At 37.6% G+C, this 14,863-nt stretch overlaps 1 protein-coding gene across 2 annotated transcripts in view; it reads left to right on the plus strand.

Annotated features, from left to right (window-relative positions):
- The window catches only part of CNTNAP2 (contactin associated protein 2), a 1,020,441-nt gene that overhangs the window by 914,019 nt on the left and 91,559 nt on the right, over window positions 1-14,863 (plus strand). The window lies entirely within an intron of this gene.

A 14,863-nucleotide genomic window follows, 5' to 3' on the forward strand; every position in this document is an offset into this window, starting at 1 on the left:
AACATGTTTTATGTCTCCTTTGTTCTTCCCTGACCCTGCCATAAACGGGGGCAGGGAGAGGCCCTCTGTGCTATGTGTGGTTGTTATTACAGCCTCTAGAAGCACATAACAGCCTCCCTGCACTCCAGCACTGGGGCACTGGGAAAAGCATGTGGGAAACTCACTGCAGGAGTTGCTCATGGATGCCAAGGACCCAGATCTAAATTTTGATACACAAAAGTCAGTGAGTCATTAATGTTGAAAGAGAAGCAGTTGGCTTGTGGACCCTAAATTATCTGTTTTTTTATGCAGATTCAATGTGATTTACATACGCACATCCAATTTGAAAGCAAAGAGCCATTTTCAATACTTCCCAAAGTTTAAGCACACAACTCAGAATGTAGAAATTTAGAAACCAGTAAGAGGTTCCTTTAAAATGCATTTAATTTTTTCCCTCCAGGTAAGAATAAAATGCCAAGTTCCATTTGGGTGACTTTTTTTTCCTTTCTACAGCAAATCTAGTTCACATTGCTTAATCCAATTTCTCTAATCTGTAACTTCAGTGAATCAAAATTGCTCTGATTGAGTCACAGGGAATAGTCTTATTTTCTTTACCAAGGGGCAAAGCCTTTTAATAATAAAGTGGCAGCTATTTTTAATTTTCCTTTGAATTTAAGAAGTACTTACAGTCAGCTGAGATGGGCATCTTCAGACCTTCCTGCTCTTCTATTTTATGGAAGATGTTCTCAGCCACTGCAATCAGACCAACCATGTTGTTGGTCACTTAGATCAAAAGTGACACTATCATTGCATAAAGGTGACTTGACAGCAACTAAAATTCTTTCGAGCTCAGCTCAGAGTAAATAATAATCATGCTGCAGTGGCTCGCTGAATAGATGTACCAGTTCAAGAAAGTGACAGTGTGCTCAGAGTATCATTATAGAGGACTTTAATTTTAAACCTTTTTAAACCTATGCTTGAGATCCACTGACTTTGCTGAGACCTGGGCATGTGCATAAATGTAACCTCTGCTTCATGTCCCTGAATCTAAACTTCAGATTATAAATTCTTGATGGAATAATTTGAAATATCATCTGTAAGAAAATATCTGTATCATCTGTAAGAAAATTTGAAATATCATCTGTAAGAACTATGTAGACTGTATTTCCTAAATAATACAAAGCAGTTCATTCGATATAATTGCATTCACTCTACCCTTTTTCTCTGGAAACTATTGCTTGAAATTTTCAGAACCCCAGGAAAAGGCCTTCCTGTGACTTAAATATTCTACAGGTCACAAATAAAAAGTGGTTTCAGTAATAAAGAAAAACTCACTCTCTCTTCTGAATAACACATTTATAAATGAATGTTTGTTTTACATATTTTGGGAGGTTTTTGTTCTAGTCTGCACTTATGGTTTTCTGTAATTCATTTAAATAAAGAGTAAAGTGTCAGAATTCCAGAAGTACCTTACATGGCTGTACAGTAAACTCTGCTGCTTCTTAAGCCTGTTTCCTTTTTATAGAAGTCCTGTAAAATCAATATGTGAATTTGTTCCTAAATAGGAACATAAATTTATGTCAGTAAGGTAATTACAGAATTATCCCCAAACTCTGAAGAAGCTTTCCTTTGGCAAGCTGCTTTTTAGCTACCTATCACATTCTCTAATAGAACAGCTATTTTGTATTAAAGGCTTTTTACATAAAAAGACCATCTTTTTACATTAAGAAACCATCACCACATATTTACTGAAAGCTGTTGTGCTTCACCCAGTGGATTTGCTTTTTTGTCTGTTCATTACCTTCTCATACAGGTACAGTTCTCACTGAAGAAGGATGACTTCCTACAAAACCTGTTCCCAGTTTTGTTCCTTTTTACCACTCCAAAAGGAAAATGTTAAAATCAGCATCCTGCATGTACAAGTTCTATTTTCTTTTTCCCTTATGTGTAAAATAACTGTGTACCTGTGATACATGGTTAATGATGTATAAGCTGAGCTCTATAGACCAGAAACCAAAAGGTTCTACAGTATCCAGTATTTTAATCAGCTTGCTGTGCTTGGTGAATGCATTAGGGAAACAAATCATTCAGTCTATTAAAATTCTTAGCATCAAGTCTTTGGAAAGGAGTTTGCATGTTTTATTCTGAGCACAAAAGTGGTTACTAGGAACACTCATTAAATAATTTTACTGCATGCTGTCTTTGAGTCTAATAATTCTTGAGTCTTATATTGTCTTAGGATCTAATAATTGCACAGATTTTCTAACTCTCCTGATTTATATGAAAAAGAGGTGACATTTGCAGTATCTTGAAGAGTGACTTCATATGCTTTCAGCAAAACCTCAGATTGCCATCTCTGAGGAGGAGGAATAGAGAAAGGAAAGGAAGACCATGATATTTGATTTCAGAAATAGCTTTTGCAAACAGCTGACAAGGAATGGTGTCAAGAAAAAAGCAGGGATAAAATGCTACTGTGAATGTGGCTGAAGACTTTAGCTATTCCATTTATCAAGCAATTCCTCTGGCAGGCTTGTATTTGTCACCATGCATGGAGCAGTTGACAGAGATGTAGAATTACCTGAAGCCTCTATTTTTACATACACCTGTAAATCTACAGAACTCCATTGTTTTCATCGCTGGCTGGTCAGCTGACAATGGCTAGGATTGCTTAGAAAGGTGGTGGATGAATAAGGTATTAATTTTTCTGTAAGGCAGGGCTTCCACCTCTGGTCAAAATTTCCAGATTATTTTAAAATTAAAACTGTTTTTTAGAGTGAGAAAGAGAGGATGCATTCTCTTTTAGAATGCATTCTCTTTTTTTTTTTTTTTTTTACTATGTGTTTTGTACCTTTATGAAATATGGACTGAAGATTTTTGAGGTATGACTGTGAGAATGTAGCTACTTCATACCTGGGATGCTTGTCAAAGAGATCACATTTGAATTTTCTGTTTGAGAGATATCCCAAGTTTTAGAAAAGATTTGCTCCTGAAAGCAAATTTTGAAGGGGGCGTATTTGTGGTAATTTGGGAAAAAGCATCTACCATCACCATTTCCAGAAAACTCTCTCAATGACACTGTCATATAATTCAAATGAAAGAGATATTCTACTCACTTCTGTAGCTCTTCTCATCCCAGCAACTCCAAGCAATCCACAGACATTAATGAATTGTGTCTTACTTTTACTATTCTGAAGTAAACAGCAAGTCACTTTTGCAACAGAAAAAAAATGAGGCTTAGAGATAAAGGTCAGCTTGTGTTTGGTCCTGGCATGAACATGTAAAAGAGGAAAGATCTTTCTTATTAATTTTTGTAAAAAGCTGGGAACATTTATAACCACTGCATTCAGGGATATGATACCTGAATATCATATTGGCTGATAAGCCCTGAAAGTGCCCTAAAAGTCTCCCCAAGGAGTGATCACCGAACTCGGCAGCTGCAAAAGGGATCATATGGAGTAGCTTGCTAATGAGAGCAGTGGCATGGCTGCAGGATGGGTGTACTTACTCTGTGGGCAGGGGATGCTCCCAGCACTCTAATGCCTGACATTTGCACATGGAAGGTCCCATGCTGCTTCTGGTGCTCAGCTGTTTCTATGCTACTTAGTTGAGACATAAGTAACTCCTCCAAAATCTGACAAGAAGCAGTGACAGACTAGGGACCATGATTCCCATGGCTGTTTGGTTCTGCCCAGACAGTGTTCATTCCTCCAGGCTGAATGCTCTAACACATGGCTGATTAATATATTTTCTTGCAAATTTTAATAATTCCATCATGTTTTTCTCCAGAGGAATCCTAAAATACAATTCTACCATATCAATGAATTTCCCACATGATTCTCAAAGTCCCATAGGTTAAAATAAATGCAGCTTATGTTTTCCACTGCTTGGTTTTTCACCTCAATAGGGAAATGGGTGTGACCTTCATTGTTTCTTTTAATTGAGTTATTATTTTGTTGTCCTAGCAGAAGGTCACTTTTCCATAAAACACCCCCCTAGGAAAGCGTGTTGCATTAGCCACATGTCAAAGAATGCATAGGACACTGAGGAATCTCTTAATCTCAGAGGCCCACAAGAAGTTATTAAATTAAGTGGAAAAACGTTATATTTCTCCTGGGAAATTTATGACCCAAACGTTTTTACAACAGTACTTGCAAACTGTTGTTCTATTCCAGGACAGTATGAAAGTTTCAAACAAACAAAAAGAAAACCTGGTCTGAAGAACTGCAAGCACCATTCTTTGAAAGACAAGATTCTGTTTCAGATGAGGCAGGTGATGCAGAAATTCCAGATATTCAAACAAACCAATTTATGACTCATGTGAGAAGACCAGTTCCACCTCTATTTTGTTCCAAATTAGCAGATGGGGATAGGTGCCCAGTCTGGCATGTGGGAGCCAGCCAAAGGCAGCAAATTAACAATCCAGCTGGGGAACAGGCTAAAACTGACCAGTGGAAAATTTTAGTCACTGGGCTGTGGGGAAATTAAGGCCACCTTCTTTAACTGACTTGGACTATGGCAGACTATAATTACAGGTGGCTTTACTTTGGTGTCCATCAATGTCAATATGGCATTCATGACTCTCCACCATACAATGTATCCCCTCAGCATTATCCCTCTCCTTTCAAGGGTGATTGGACACCTTTCTCATTGCCATAAATGCCACTTTAAAAGTAATTTTATGTGCAGTGTCTTATAAATCAGTTACAGCTCACACAAAGTTCAAGGTGGGAACTGGTTGACATATGCTATTCAGAGCATAGTTGTCCCTGACTTTGCTTTGCAATAAAAACATGCAATACATGGCGAACTACATGCCTAGCACTAGCACTCAGTAGTTCATCTCAGGTCTTTGTCCTTATTTCCAGTCTACTTCCTGTTATGCTGACATTGCAGAGGCTTTGTTACCTTCTTCATTGTGCTAATCATTTTTATGCAGAAAGTAAATACTTGCTATGCTACACAAAACTGCCAGATGCTATAGGCATATGACAGAAACAAACCTTCTGGGTCCTTAATTTTAGACCCTCACAGCCACAGACAGCCAAAATGCATAACCTGTGTCTAGCTTCCTAAATTTATGCAATTCTCTATTGAAAATAGTTTGAATCTTTGCCAGCTGGACAACTGTTTCAGACTCACATCTTTGTTTTCTAGAAGTCTTCTAATTCCTAACAGTCTGGTTCGCATCTTTTCTTTCCAGCCTTGCATTCTTGTTTCAGTATTGTTCTTTGGCTGAACTAATTGTTTTTACTTCCTAGCATTTACTCTCCTCTTGTGTGATTGTGGTGCAATCATATCTTCTCTCAGCTTTTAATTGCTGTGTTAAGCAAGACAAACTCACATAATCTGTTTTCATAACATATTTTGTCTTGTTCCATTCTCTGGTTAAGTTAATATGGTTCTCCCTGCTCACTGCACCTTGAATTCTTTCTTCAACACAGGTAATCCAAACTATCGACATTAATTCTGATAATGGTTTACCAGTGCCCTCTATAATGATATTAATTCTTGTGCTGCCCATTTGTCCTAGGAATTTTTGGCTGATTATACTGGGATACTGTTTGTTATGTATTGTTTTTTGACCTCTCCAACCTTGTGTTACTGGCAAAAAAAAAAAAAAAAGAAAATAAATAGACATATGCTGACTTCTTGTGCAAAGGTATTTATTATAATTCCAAATATGACTTGACCCAAACCAAATTAGAGGTCCTCTAATTTTCTGATGACCTATACTTCATCCATCTCATCAACAATCTCTGCAATTCTGTTTTCCATCGCTGCTTTTTTTGGAAAAAAAATCAAATATGCTAAATCTATAACAGTTCTATTCTTGCAAAAATCAGAGGGTTTTTTTAATCAAAGAAAGATATCCATTGTGCTGACTTTGGTAAACCCATTATATGCTTTCATATTGTTTGTGTCTGCCTCACGTTAGGCAATGATATCTATTTCACTTGCTGGTTTTATGGGCAGTCTTACCTTGATCGACTGCAGGGTAAAATCTTGTCACTAAGTCACTGAAGATATGGTAATTCCATTAGTTTATATATTCATTGTAATTACCTGTAATTTGAAGGAAAAGGTCGCCAGAAAATTTTATGCCCTTATGGAGGCTGATGTGTACCAAAGCCAATCACAAACATCTCAGCTCCCCCATCTCCAGAATACATCAGTTGTGAGATCATCCAGACAGTTCCTCCTGCAATTTCCACCTGGTGTTCTCTTGGGACAAGCCTCTTTGCCCATTAGAAAGAGCAAAAAGGAGGGGTGGGGGAGGATGCACATGAAGACCTGACTGTCTTTTGTCACTGTCACTCTTAATCCCAGTCACCAACATCATGCCATAACTTGAAATGCTGTGAGTGAGGAAATCTGAAAGGGTCCAACCAAGCTTCATTTTTTCCTGAGGCTATATAGCCTGAATCCTGTGGGTCTTCTGGGCCTAAATTATTTAGATATTTTTGAGAATCATTCTTCTAAGTGGATAAATAGAATCTTGGTACTCTGAAAACTACTCTTTTTCTTTAAGTTGAACTTTTTAGATAAAGTGTTAGCAATTGTTCTGTTAGCCTATTGAAAGTCTAAATTAGTCTTTATTGGTTTTACCAAGGTAATTCAGTTTTAAAGTAGAAAAAGGTTTTCTGTGACTAGAAGATTAGATATGATGAAAGTGGAGGTGTTTTTAATAATAATACAGTAGTATCAATGGTGCTTAAAATATTTATGCAGATGGTTAATTCAAATTATGCCAACAGACTGATTCAAGTAAATATAATTATTTCCTCCCTAGGTGTTTGTAGGTCAGTGCTAAATGTTCATATAGAGTTCTGGCCACAGATTTTCCTAACACTTTGCAACATTTCATTATGGTTTAAAAGGTAGTTTAAAAAAAAAATCAGTTTAAATCATGATGGTAATTAATTCATTGTTGAATCATGTTCTGTTCGGGTTCTGCCTTTCTATCTTGCCTGGCTACAGTTGTTCTTAGGAAAATGAATATTTCTGCTCACAACTTTTTGTTTAGAGACTTTGAACACATATATTGTCTTACATTTTAAAAGGAAAAAAAAACTTCATGTAAAATTTTGTTAAAAAGTTAATAAAATTGTAATCTATTTTTTAAGAGCATGAAGGCAGTTACTATGACAAGGCTACCATAACACTCTCTTACATAATTTAGACTTTTTATACTTTCTTGATCTAAATGTCTTGACTTTGTTTTTAAAATAGAGCTTTTGTCTGAATCGTGCACTGCAGACAGTTCTCTACTCGTACAAAATCTTAGAAACAAATCTGTTAAAAATACATAAATTTTCTCACTCTCCCTTTTATGTTTTCCACTGCTACAGCAGGAAACAGAAACAGGTCTCCTGTTGGCTTTATATTTCCTGAGACTCATGTATACTCTAGCAAAATAGTTTACAAACGGTAGCTAAACCAGGCAGCTCCCTCACTCACATACTGCATGAAGTTTTCTACCTCTAATTACCACGAAGTCTGAGCACATATTTTTACCTCCAACAGATCAGCTCTGTTTCCCGCTCTTGTACCACTCCATGATACTTCTGGTTTGTATTTTTAGTAGATACTTCTTCCTGCTGCAGGATAAAAAGCAAACAATACCAAAGATATCTTCTTCCATTTTGGGAAATCTACCCTGGATTTTGGAAATTATAAATTATTGCAAGTGTATTTTCTAGAGCAGAAAATCTTTGACTCAAACTTTTGATAAAAGTTTGAGTTAGCTGGGACACAATTAGCTGGGTCCATCTACCCCAGCCCCTCACAAACACCCTTTTCATATACAGAGTTACTACACTAAAAGCAAAATTGAGTCATATTTTTGGATGGCCTTTTTTTATTGTGGTAATAAAGTGCATAGTGTAACAGAGTCCTTACCCTGATGGTGACCCTGGACAGCCACAGAGAAATAAATAGCCATGAAAAATTGCTTATAAAAGAGGCACTATAAATGGCAAAACCTTTCACAGACAGGCAGAAAAATCAATAAATTCATATCATCATTAGACCCTGCTGTGATGCAAAAGTTTTTCAGTAGCTACCACCCAGGCACCTAAACACCTTTGCAAGTCTTAGCCACAGTCCACAGCAGAACCTATAGCTAATAAACAAATTGCAGAGTAAGGGTAGCACCACAGAAGAGGAAGAAAAGGACACAGGGAATGTGCTTTCATAAAAGCACATCACAGAAAAATGACAGTCTGGATGTCTAGTTTTCAAACCTGCACCAGGCTTTTAACACTTTAAGTATGATGAACAATTTACAGTTTTGACTGATTTTTATTACATTCAAATGTGACATATTTGAGAGGGGCGTCAATATCCTTGTGTCTGTTTGCAAGCACTTAAACACATTGCTCAGCAGCTTCAGAACTGTGCCAAATTCATAACAATTTTTCATAGAAAAATAAGCCACTCTCTCTGCTCCAAAAACCTCTCTGATGCTTTACCACGCTCAGACAAAATCTGATTTCATGAACATTACCACCTGCTTTTATTTTGCCTTTCATCCAAAAAAGAATAGCTGTCAGTTACACAAAACCCTTTATATGCTGCATGGGAGAGCTCTGTTCTGATGTCTCTGCTTCCCCCTTGTTGTGCTGCCTTCTGTTGTATGGGAGCAATTCAGTTTCATGGTAAAGTGCTGCAGTTAAAAGGATATAATGAAGTATATTATAAGCCACTACAGACAGGAGAACACACATCTCCTCCCCTTTTCCACTCAGTGCACTGACTACAGTTCCCTTTGTGTGAATCATCTGCCACAAAAGAGACCAGGAGATATTGCTGCTGTATTTTTTTTAAGCATTAGTAACTCTCATGAGATGAATCAACAGACCTTCAATGAGTCACCGTTCCTGTTCCTTCCTTCTTTCCAGGCAGCTAAGTAGTTATTGGAAGAGAGCTGGCTGGATGGGAGGTAACATTTATCTGAAATTGTATTTCTTGTGTTAGAATTAAAGCAAGTGGGTTTTTTTCAAGTCCTGCTCTAAGCATGTAATGTTTGGCTTTAAACAAGTTGTTTCACATCTCTTTTCTTTGGTTCCTTGTTTATGTAGGACTGATAATTTTTTTTTTGTTGTTGTTCTTACTGCCCATGGCTGAAAATTGCTGTATCAACTAAAAAACAACCATAAAAGTATGGAAGTTGTTTCCAAGTGCTTATCTACAAGATAGCTGCAGTGCAATTAGCATAACTGTAGCAATTAATAAATAATGATAATAAATAATTTTCTTCTTAGGCTTCTTAGGGCATATTTGGCCTTTACATGAACTTTTATGAGAAAACTTGGTACTTCCATTAGCTCAATTATTTTTGTCCCCCAAAGCAATCTAATGTACTGTGTAGGAAGACTGGTATTTATTTTTGAGTGGTTCATTGGCAGTCAAGATTATTTCAAAGTGAGATAAAATAACTTAGCTTTTATCAAAATCAAATTCCTCCTTATCTTTGTCCTTACACAGATGTTTATTCATGATGAAAAAGGTGCTGTACTGAGTTCTGATGTCCCTTCATTTTGAGCTCCAGTATAGCTATGCCTTTCCAAATTATTGCAAGATGTGTAAGTGCTTATCTGCCAGTAGAAAGGGAAGTGCTGTCTCTCTTTGAGGAGAGAGAAGCCAGGATTTTTTTTTTTTTTTTTACTACCTTGCACCTGAAGAGTTTTTGGCCAGTTTCAGGTAGCCTGTGTTCAGTGTAGTACAGTACTTCTGAGTCAACTGGTATATGTTGTATATTTAAGATTAAAACCAGAGGTGAAGATAATGAGGCTCAGCATGGATACAATAGGCAAAGGTTATTACAGTAGAGAGAGTCTATTCCAACACAGGCAATGAAAGAACAAAGTTATTGAGTCAGACAGACAAATACATGAAAATATGTTTAATCAGTCATAAAATTATGACTGAATTATAAATTATGAAAGAATTATTTTAAGATATTTGATTCCCATTAATCCAAAGATGCTTTGTTCCTGTAAACTGAAACTAGAATTTAGACTTACTACCTGTCCAGTTGTTGAAATTACTGGTCCAGCTGTAAATGTTACTAGAAAAAAGATATTAAAGTATTGTGAAGGAAGAAGGACAATAATGCATTAAAGCTCCCTCCTTTTAAATATATAGCAAAACAATTTAATTGTGTGCAGTCTTGTCTTATAATGTAACAACAAAGTCATATGCATAAGAAAACAGCAGCTCTTGCTGAATCAGGTCAACATCTCTCAGTAGATCTGATTCCCTGTCCAGGCTCAAAGAAATGTCACTACAAGTTTACAGCTGCCAGATGTAGATACTGCACACAGCAGAGACTGAATCAAGTGCCTTCAGGCTGCAGACCAAATGGTGGAGAAAATGAGGATCAAAAATGTGAGGATAGACACTTTAGGGGGTGCTTTTTCCTACATTCAAAAAAGCATTTTCCATTATTTTTCATTCTGATATGATTTTTTTTTTTTTTGGTGTGCAGTATACTTTGAAAATTCCAAGATAAAAACAAACTGAAAAGGTCAAAAGAAGCTTCAGACATTCTGAAGAGTGATGTATTCCTAATGAAATTGCATAAGAATTGAATAAATTCTGTTCACCATAAATGTTCACCAAATTTTTAGTTTTTGGGAAAAAATCCACCCTTGGATTACTATTTGTATCTTTTCTAAATATTATGTTATAATTTCTTCCAGAATTTTGATGATTAAAGCCATTCAGCCATACATGTTTTCATCCCTTTGTCTTTCATTTGTAAGTTAATTTCCCTTCTCCTTTCTATACATGTTTATAGACTTCCTGTGACTGAAGGTAAAATGTGTTTAAAAATATTTCCTCCAGGCAGCAAGAATTTCACTGAGAGAAATCAGTAATACTGTTACAGAATGTCAGAAACCACTAATATTTAAAATTAACTTTACAGATATATCATGAAAATGTTAATGCCAATAGCTATACCTCTTACTGTACGTCCTTTTTTTCCAGGAAGTAATGTTTTACCAATACATATGGTAATCTCTCTTCCCACACGTCTCAAGTCCCTGAACATCAGGGCAGGGAATGGGAGGAAAAGGTTTCTCTCATTGCAACTCACCTTCATAGTGCTGTGGGATTGACAAGATGCATCCCATGGTCCTGAGAGAATTTGCTACTGTAGTTGTCAAGCTCTGTTCTGTGATATTTGAAATACCATGACACTCAGACAAAGTCTCCAGTGACTGGGAAAAGTTAAGGAGAACCCTGGGAACTACTGGTCAGCCTTATCTCTCTTCCTGGTAAGATCATAGAACAGATCCTCCTGGAAGCTATGTCAAGGCATATGAACGACAGGGAGGTGATTAGAGATAGCCAACATGGCTTCACCAAGAAAAAACTGTGCCTGACTAACCATCAGCCAATTCTCCCAGGACTCTGGGAGAACATCTCATTGGATCTCATAGACTTATGCACATCCAAGTTCCTCAGATGGTCATGAACGTGATCTCTACTTTCAGTGAGAATTGCTTTGCTCCCCTAGTCCCCATCCTGCTATCCTTCCACTGGAGAGGCATGGGAAGAAAGGATGTCATTGAAGACTTGAAGGCAAAAGAGGTGTTGAGTACCTCAGCCTTATCCTCATCCATTGTTACAAGTGTTCCACCACTGTTTATCGGGGGTGGATGCACCTTCTTTGACCTTCCTTTTCTGGTTAACAGGCCTGTGGAAGTCCTTCCTGTTATTCCATGCATCCCTTGCCAGGTTCATCTTCACCTTGACCTTCCTCAGCTGTATTTCATCTCTGTACTCTTCCCAGGTTTCCTGTCCTTGTTTCCACTGCCTGTGCATTTGATTCTTTCCTTTAATTTAACCAGCACTTCCCTACTCAGCCATGCCAGTCTCTTGTTTTCCCTGCCTAATTTCTTGCTCCTGGGGATTGCCAGCTCTTGTGCTCTATGGAAGACCTCCTTAAAAATCTGCCAGCTCTGCTCTGCTCCCCTGTCCCTGAGGGCAGTCTCCCTGGGAACCCTATTAAATATCTCCTTGTGGAGCTGGAAGTTTGCTTTCCTGAAGTTTGCCTGACTTTACTCCTTGCCCGATCCATATATCTCAGGACTGCAAAATCCACCTGTGCATGATCCTGATGCCTTGAGAGGCTACCTAGAACAGAGGCTAGACAGAGTTAAAGGAATAAATTAGGTACTTATTAAAAGGTCTTCAATGGATACACCCTCAGCAGAACAAGAGCCCGGCCGTAGCTACACCCAAGATGGACGCTGGGTCATGAGTTTTCATACTTATTTATAAGTTTTGGTCCATTTATATATTGGGGTTAATTGTCCAATTACAGCTTCAGGTTGTGAAATCACATCCTCTCAGATTGCTCTCCTCAATTCACTGTTTTTAATACTTTTTGGGCCTGAAGCTGCAACGGTGTCCTTGGTTCTCAGGCTGGAAAAGGATTGTTTTGTCCAACTAAACTGTGAAGAGAACTTGCTAACATTTTATATGAAGTTCAGAGTTATATACTTATGCAGTAAAAAATCTGGAAAATATGAAAGATAAAACTTAAGGAATCAATCCCTTCAGCTCCAGACCTGTCTCCAGTCTTGATGTCCCCAATTCACTTGTTACATTGGTGACTCTCAGACACAGATGGATTGTTCATTTCCTACCGAATATCAGCTTCTTCTAAAGGTTCAGAGAGACTGTGCCTCACTTGTATTGTATCTTGTGGATGGATTTACACATGAGAAGTGGATCTTATATAATGTTAAATCAAAGCAATAGCTTTACTCACCCTTTTTTCCTTGCATAAATGACTGCATAAGATTCAAAAGAATGTAAGGTTTCATGATTTTTCTTTATTTTACCTGTAACCCACAGGCAAATATAGAGTCTGTCTAGTCTCTACAATGAACCCCTATGTTAGAGAGATGCCTGAGCTCTTTCTGAGAAAGATATAGCATGTCCACATAAATCAGCACTCAGCTATGCTGGGATTGATCCTTGGTGCAGTATAGTCTCTCATTAGAACTAATTACTGTTGGCACAGCATCATGCTGATGCAGCTGTGCAGCTTCCAGAGCTGGTTCGTTTGGCTCTTAGCTCAGGGATCACTGAAGTCTTGGGCATGGATGTGCACTGTCATTTGGTCAAATGAATGAAGCTTCTGCTCATTAGTTCAAATGGACTTTTCATTTGGGAATTAGATAAATGATGAAGCCATCCAGATGCTTAGTCTCATTTTTGTAAATACAGTTATGATTTTTGACAACTACCTGATTATTAACAGACAGCCAAGCTAAACAGTAATTCCTGTATTGCAGTCAAGCAACTTGGATCAACAATTTTTCTCTGTTATGTTGCATTGGTAGCCTTAATTTTAAGTCATGTCCTTAAAGCAGGTCCTGTGTTCCAATATGGCACTTCAGGGTAGCATCTTTAGCCCTTTCCACCTATTTCTGGCAGCCAGGAACAACCTACCAGTGTTGTTTCCATGATAGCATTGGCATGGCCTCTCTCAGCCCTGTGCAAATGAGGCCACCAGGGAAGGCAATTTAGAGATGACTTTGTGAAACTATCTTTAAACACAAAGATCTGAGTAAAAGTGGGAAAGGTGGACAAGATATTTACTTTCAAATCTTCTTTTCTATCCAGAGTCTTCTTTTCTAGCTATTAAAGGCAATGGGAAGGATTCAAATCCTAATGATTGGTAATAAGGTCTCCCCCAAGCCTTCTTTCTCAAAGCTAAACATATATCAGACCTGATCTTGACCATTTGATGATCTTGACCATTTGATAGATAGAAATATCTATAATCTCTCTCTTTTTATTAAGTTTTCTTTATTTTCAATCATTTCACTGAATTCTGTCTACAGGTTTAGACAGTGAGCCCTTTGTCAAAGGTGTATCTACAAACAAACTGTCCAATAAGTTTGGCAGATGTTGCCCTTACAGAGCTACAATATTTTCAAGCTGTTGTTTTCTCACAACAAATATCTCTCTGGCAGATTCAGTTTACAGTTTATAGCTTATTGTTGTAAGCTATTTTACAGCCAAGTGAGTGAACTCTGATTCTAGATGTAACATGGCATTTATGTTCTAAGAATGGGATTTTGAAAGGATTCTAAAGAAGTTAGAAACTCATCCCTTTGATGTAAGTCAACTAAAGCATCAGTCAATCCCATGTGAAGGGTATAATAATACATCAGAGGATGTAAGAGAAACAAAGTACAAGGGAGGACATGAAACTATGTGTTTCAAAGAAAGGATAACGGGGGAGAAGGAGGGAAATAGAGAGATGGGCATACATTAGAGAGGTGGTTGAGAGAAGTTCATGTGTCTTGAGAACATCCACCTACTGATTAGTATAAGTACCCACCCATCTATTAACATCTCTTTCTTTGCTGGCAGCCTCATTATAATTAGAGATCTGAGCCTGAAATTAAACAAAGATCAAACTAGAAAACAGGGGAGAAAAAAGATATTTGAAACACAAGGAGTTCAAAGAAAATGGGAGATCTAGCTGGTCACAGATCTTGAAAGCCAGAAATGTCTATCAGCTCATGTAACTTGACCTTGTGCATAGCAAAGGACATAGAAATGTGTGCTGCTTCCCTTGCAGGTGACCCTCAGAACTTGTGCTTAACTAAAGCATATGTACCAGAAAGCCTTGAAAGGAAGGACCCAAGAAACATGGAATCCTACAGACAGTGCAGTCATAGAATCATGGAATCACATATCAAAGCATGCCAGGTTAGAAGAGGCCTCTGAGTTTGTGTTGTCCAACCTTTCTTAAAAAAAGCACAGTCTAGACAAAATGTCCTAGTGCCCTGTCCAGCTGAATCTTAAAAGTGTCCAGTGTAGAAGAACCTACCATTTCCCTGGAGACATTATC

This window comes from Anomalospiza imberbis, chromosome 1, assembly GCF_031753505.1.
Source record: "Anomalospiza imberbis isolate Cuckoo-Finch-1a 21T00152 chromosome 1, ASM3175350v1, whole genome shotgun sequence".
Lineage (NCBI taxonomy): Eukaryota > Metazoa > Chordata > Aves > Passeriformes > Viduidae > Anomalospiza > Anomalospiza imberbis.